We start from the raw sequence: 6000 nt of genomic DNA on the forward strand, positions 1-6000 counted from the left end.
CCACCCCTGCCCCATAGCCCCCCATCCCCACCACTGAGTTCCCCAGTGACCCCCAGCCCCCACTGCCACCCCTGCCCCATAGCTCCCCATTCCCACCACTGAGCTCCCCAGTGTCCCCCAGCCCCCACTGCCACCCCTGCCCCATAGCTCCCCATTCCCACCGCTGAGCTCCCCAGTGACCCCCAGCCCCCATTGCCACCCCTGCCCCATAGCCCCCCATCCCCACCACTGAGCTCCCCAGTGACCCCCAGCCCCCACTGCCACCCCTGCCCCATAGCTCCCCATTCACACCACTGAGCTCCCAGTGACCCCCAGCCCCCACTGCCACCCCTGCCCCATAGCTCCCCATTCCCACCACTGAGCTCCCCGTGACCCCCAGTCCCTATTGCCACCCCTGCCCCATAGCCCCCCATTCCCAGCACTGAGTTCCCCAGTGATCCCCAGCCCCCATTGCCACCCCTGCCCCATAGCCCTCCATTCCCACCACTGAACTCCCAGTGACCCCCAGCCCCTATTGCCACCCCTGCCCCATAGCCCCCCATTCCCACCACTGAGCTCCCCAGTGACCCCCCATAGGGGGTTACTAATTCCTGGAGGTTTCATCATGTGCCATAATTTTCAATTCCTGGAGAGCCCAGGACAATCCTGGAAGAATAACAGCCCTAGCCCCACAACTTCCCTGTAGCCACCCCATAGTCCCCCCATGGCCTCCCACTGAGCCCCACTGTCACCCCATAGACCCCCACCACTGTTCTCCCCACTATCCCAGACATCCCATAACCCCCACAGATCCAACTGAGCCCCATAACTTGCCTGTAGCCATCCCATCATCCTCTACTGCCCCCCATTGAGCTCCACTGCCACTCCAGACCCCATAGACCCCCCGTGCTCCCCACTACCCCAGACATCCCACACCCCATGTCCCACAACAGCTCCATAGCCCCAACTGAGCCCCATAACTTGCCTGTAGCCATCCCATCATCCTCTACTGCCCCCCATTGAGCTCCACTGCCACTCCAGACCCCATAGACCCCCCGTGCTCCCCACTACCCCAGACATCCCACACCCCATGTCCCACAACAGCTCCATAGCCCCAACTGAGCCCCATAACTTGCCTTTAGCCACCTCATAGTCTCCAACTACCCCACACATCCCACCAACTCCAGACACCCCACAGCCCCCCCTAGCCTTAGCTGAATCCCATAAATTCCCTTTAGCCACCCCCTAGTCCCTGAGCCCTATAGCCCCCTAGCCATGCCATAGTCTCTGCTGAGCCCCACAGCTGTCCCATAGCTCCCCACTGAGCCTCACAACTCTCCTATGCCCCCGACTGAGCCCACAACTGTCCCAGAGCCCCCCATGATTCCCATAAGCCCCACTGAGACTCACACCCTCACAGACAGGTGCTGCCCGTGCAAGTCGCTGGGATCGAGGCCCCTGTCGTGCTGCCCAGACACAGAGTGAGGCGCTCCCTACCCTGAAGCTTACAGTCGAAAGAAACAAATGAGGGTATCACGGACTCACAGACTGTGCCCACCTTTGGCCCTGTGCGGTCCATGGGGGGGTGCCCCTTTCAGTGTGACAGCCCTTCTCGGGAGTCCACTCTCTCCCGGGGTTAAGCCCCTCCACTTCCTGGAGCCGCACCTATCTGAGCCTTAGCACGTCTGTCTCTGCCGTGGGCCCCCTCAGGGAGTCAACTCGCTCTGGACCCCCTGGGCATCACCCCCTAAAGGGGTTGATGCCCCCCTGTTCTCTAGCCCGGAGTGACTCTCAGCCAGCATAAAACAGGAGAGTTTATTGAGAGTTGAACCCAGCACAGGAAACTCCCAGGGCTTCAGGCCTGGCCTCCCCCAGCACAGCACATCCCAGTCTCCCTGCAGCCAGGTGGGCTCTGCCTGCTCCCCCTCTCCAGCCCAGAGCCCCCCTTGCTTCCCAGCTGGGCCTCAGATATCCCCGGCCCCAAGCCCTGCCTCTGTCCACTGTCTTCTCTCCAGTTAAACAGGATTGTAAACAGGGTCACCTGGGCCTCCTCTGCCCCCCTCTGGCTGGACCCGGCTGGTCAGGTCACCGGGGTCCTCTCTTCGCAGCCCATTGTCCATCCCCTGGCCAGAACGGGCTGTGACTCCTGAGCTGGGCCTCCTGGGTCACCAGGTCGCCAGGACACCAGTCACAGGTATCCACCCTCCAGGCCATTGGCTGGGTCCCAAGTTCCCTCTCCGGTCCTCGGTAACAACAAACTCCCTCTCCCCTCCCCTCGTTAAACCAGCAACACCCAGGGAAACTGAGTCCCACCCCCTCTGCGTGCAAGCCATTGGAAAAACAAGGAAAACACAAGAAAACCCCCCACTTCGTCACATCTCTCCCCCCTTCGAGGCTGAACGGAGCAGGGTCACTTAGCCAGTGACCTGGGGAAGTTCAGGGACCCTGCCCCGTGATAAAGCATCGGCTATAACATTGGCCCTCCCCCTCACATGGACCACGTCCATGTTATAACCCTGGAGGAGCAGGCTCCATCTCAGCAGCTTGGCATTAGCCCCTTTCATTTGATGCAGCCACGTCAGGGGTGAATGGTCCGTGTACACAGTGAAGTGCCGCCCAAATAGATATGGCTGCAGTTTATTGAGGGCCCACACCATGGCCAGACCTCCCTTCTCTGTGGCCGCGTAGTGCTGCTTCCATGGCAGCAGCTTCTTGCTCAGGTACACAATGGGGTGTCTCTCCCCTTTCGTATCAGTTTGCATCAGCACCGCACCCAGCCCTGTGTCTGAGACGTGGGTGAACACGTAAGAACATAAGAATGGCTGTACCGGGTCAGACCAAAGGTCCATCTAGCCCAGTATCTGTCTACCAACAGTGGCCAATGCCAGGTGCCCCAGAGGGAATGAAGCTAACAGGCAATGATCAAGTGATCTCTCTCCTGCCGTCCAGCTCCATCCTCTCATGAACAGAGGCTAGGGACACCATTCTTTACCCTTCCTGGCTAATAGCCATTTATGGACTTAGCCACCATTAATTTATCCAGTTCCCTTTTAAACACTGTTCTAGTCCCAGCCTTCACAGCCTCCTCAGGCAAGGAGTTCCACAAGTTGACTGTGCGCTGTGTGAAGAAGAACTTCCTTTTATTTGTTTTAAACCTGCCGCCTATTAATTTCATTTGGTGACCCCTAGTTCTTGTATTATGGGAAGAAGTAAATAACTTTTCCTTATCCACTTTCTCCACATCACTCATGATTTTATATACCTCTATCATATCCTCCCTTAGTCTCCTCTTTTCCAAGCTGAAGAGGCCTATCCTCTTTAAGCTTTCTGCGTATGGGACCCTCTCCAAACTCCTAATCATTTTAGTTGCCCTTTTCTGAACCTTTTCTAGTGCTAGAATATCTTTTTGAGGTGAGGAGACCACATCTGTACACAGTATTTGAGATGTGGGCGTACCATGGATTTATATAAGGGCAATAATATATTCTCAGTCTTATTCCTTATCCCCTTTTTAATGATTCCTAACATCCTGTTTCCTTTTTTGACCACCTCTGCACACTGCATGGACATCTTCAGAGAACTATCCACGAAGACACCAAGATCTTTTTCCTGACTCGTTGTAGCTAAATTAGCCCCCATCATATTGTATGTACAGTTGGGGTTATTTTTTCCAAAGTGCATTACTTTACATTTATCCACATTAAATTTCATTTGCCATTTTGTTGCCCAATCACTTAGTTTTGTGAGATCTTTTTGAAGCTCTTCACAATCTACTTTGGTCTTAACTATCTTGAGTTGTTTAGTATCATCTGCAAACTTTGCCACCTCATTGTTTACCCCTTTCTCCCAGATCATTTATGAATAAATTGAATAGGATTGGTCCTAGGACTGACCCTTGGGGAACACCACTAGTTACCCCTCTCCATTCTGAGAACTTACCATTAATTCTTACCCTTTGTTCCCTGTCTTTTAACCAGTTCTCAGTCCATGAAAGGACCTTCCCTTTTATCCCATGACAGCTTAATTTACGTAAGAGCCTTTGGTGAGGGACACCAGGAAGGGTTTGTTAAAATCCAGGTTTACCAGCACCGGGCCCTTGATAAGTGCCCCCTTCAGCGCACAGAGAGCCCTCTGGCACTGCTCGGTCCAGAGCACCTTGTCCGGCTTTTCCATCCTACAAAGCTCCGTGAGGGGAGCTGCCAGGAGGTAAAGTGGGGCATAAACCTCCAGTAGTACCTCCCCATCCCAGTGAAAGCCTGGACATGCTTCTTGGGCTGGGGAGCGGGCCAGTCCTGGATTGCCTCCACCTTGGCTGGCTCGAGCTTCAGCTGGCTGCCCCCCATCTTGTGGCCCAGGTATGACACCTCTGCCATCCCCACCTTGCACTTTTCAGCTTTTATGGTCAGTCCTGCATCCCGGAGGCAACCCAGAACCCTCTTCACCAGGGACACATGTTCCTCCCAGGTCTGGCCAAAGACACAGATATCGTATGTGATAGAGCAGTGGTCCCCAACCTTTCTTGTCTGGCGGGCACCGAGCCACTGAGGACTGTGGCCGGCGGACAAGCATCCGCTGAAATGCTGCCAAGAAGCAGCGACATCAAGAGGCTTTGCCGCTGAAATTACGCTGAAAATCAGTGGCATTTCGGTGGCGACACCTCTTGACATTGCCACTTTTCGGCGACATTTCGGCGGATGCTTGTCTGTGGGCCAGTACGCAGGCACAGATAGATGCCCCGGTGGGCACCATGGGGCCCACGGGCACCGCGTTGAGGACCACTGCGATAGAGCAAAGTCCTCCATCCCCCTTAGCAACTGATCCACCAGGTGCTGGAAGGTGGCAGGTGCCCCCTTGAGGCTGAAAAGCAGGACCAGGAACTCAAAGAGCCCTATTGGGGTGGTGAAGGCAGACTTTGCCCTGGCCTCTGAGTCCAAAGGCAGCTGCCAGCAGCCTTTGGTAAGCTCCATGGTAGTGAGGTACTGGGCGCCCCCCAACTTGTCTAGGATCTCATCGCTCCTAGGCATGGGGTAGGCATCAGACGTGGTGATGGCATTGAGCTTTCAATAGTCCTGACAGAACTGGATCGCTCCGTCCTTGGGGATCAGCACCACGGGCGAGGTGAGGGTGGCTGGAGTCAGCATGTCTCTGACCTCTCTCTCCACGTCCTGGGCTGTTTTCCCAGTGACCCTGAATGAGGAACACCTAATAGGAGGGTTGGTTCCCATCTCCGCACAGTGGACAGCCAGGTTAGTGAGCCCAGGCCGATTGGAGAACAGCTGCCGGTGTAAATGCAGCACCTCTCTGATCTCTGCCAGTTGGGCTGGGGTTAGCTGGTCTGAGAGGGGAATTGATTCCAGTGAGGGGTCAGCCCCAGCCTGAGGGAGGAGTCCCACCAGGCGATCCTCTCCCTTCTCCTCCCACTGGCCACACACAGCCAGCACCAACTTCTCCCTGTCCCAGTATGGTTTCATCATGTTGACATGGTACACCCGGTGGCTGTGTGCCTGCTTGGACAGTTCCACTGCATAGTTCACCTCATTTATCTGTCTGGTGACCTTGAAGGGGCCGTCCCAGGCAGCTTGCGGCTTGTGCTTCCTCACGGGGATGAGGAGCATCACCTGGTCCCTGGTAGCATAGGAGCGGGCCCGTGCTGAGCGGTCATACCAGACCTTCTGCTTCCCTTGGGCCCTCGCTAGGTTTCCCCTGGCCAAGCCCATGAGCTCCACGAGCTTTTCCCGAAAAGCCAGTACATACTCCACCACTGATTCTCCAGTGGGAGAGGCCTTTCCCTCCCACTCGGCCCTTATCATGTCCAGGGGTCCCCCCACCTTCCTCCTGTACAGCAACTCAAAAGGGGAGAACCCTGTGGATTCCTGGGGCACTTCCCTGTATGCGAACAGCAGGTGGGGCAAATACTTGTCCCAATCTTGTGGGTTCTGGTCCATGAAGGTTTTCAGCATCATCTTTAGGGTCCCATTGAACCTCTCCACCAGGCCGTTGGACTCAGGGTGCTACGCTGAG

Source organism: Gopherus evgoodei, unplaced genomic scaffold (assembly GCF_007399415.2).
Source record: "Gopherus evgoodei ecotype Sinaloan lineage unplaced genomic scaffold, rGopEvg1_v1.p scaffold_35_arrow_ctg1, whole genome shotgun sequence".
In the NCBI taxonomy this organism is placed as follows: domain Eukaryota; kingdom Metazoa; phylum Chordata; order Testudines; family Testudinidae; genus Gopherus; species Gopherus evgoodei.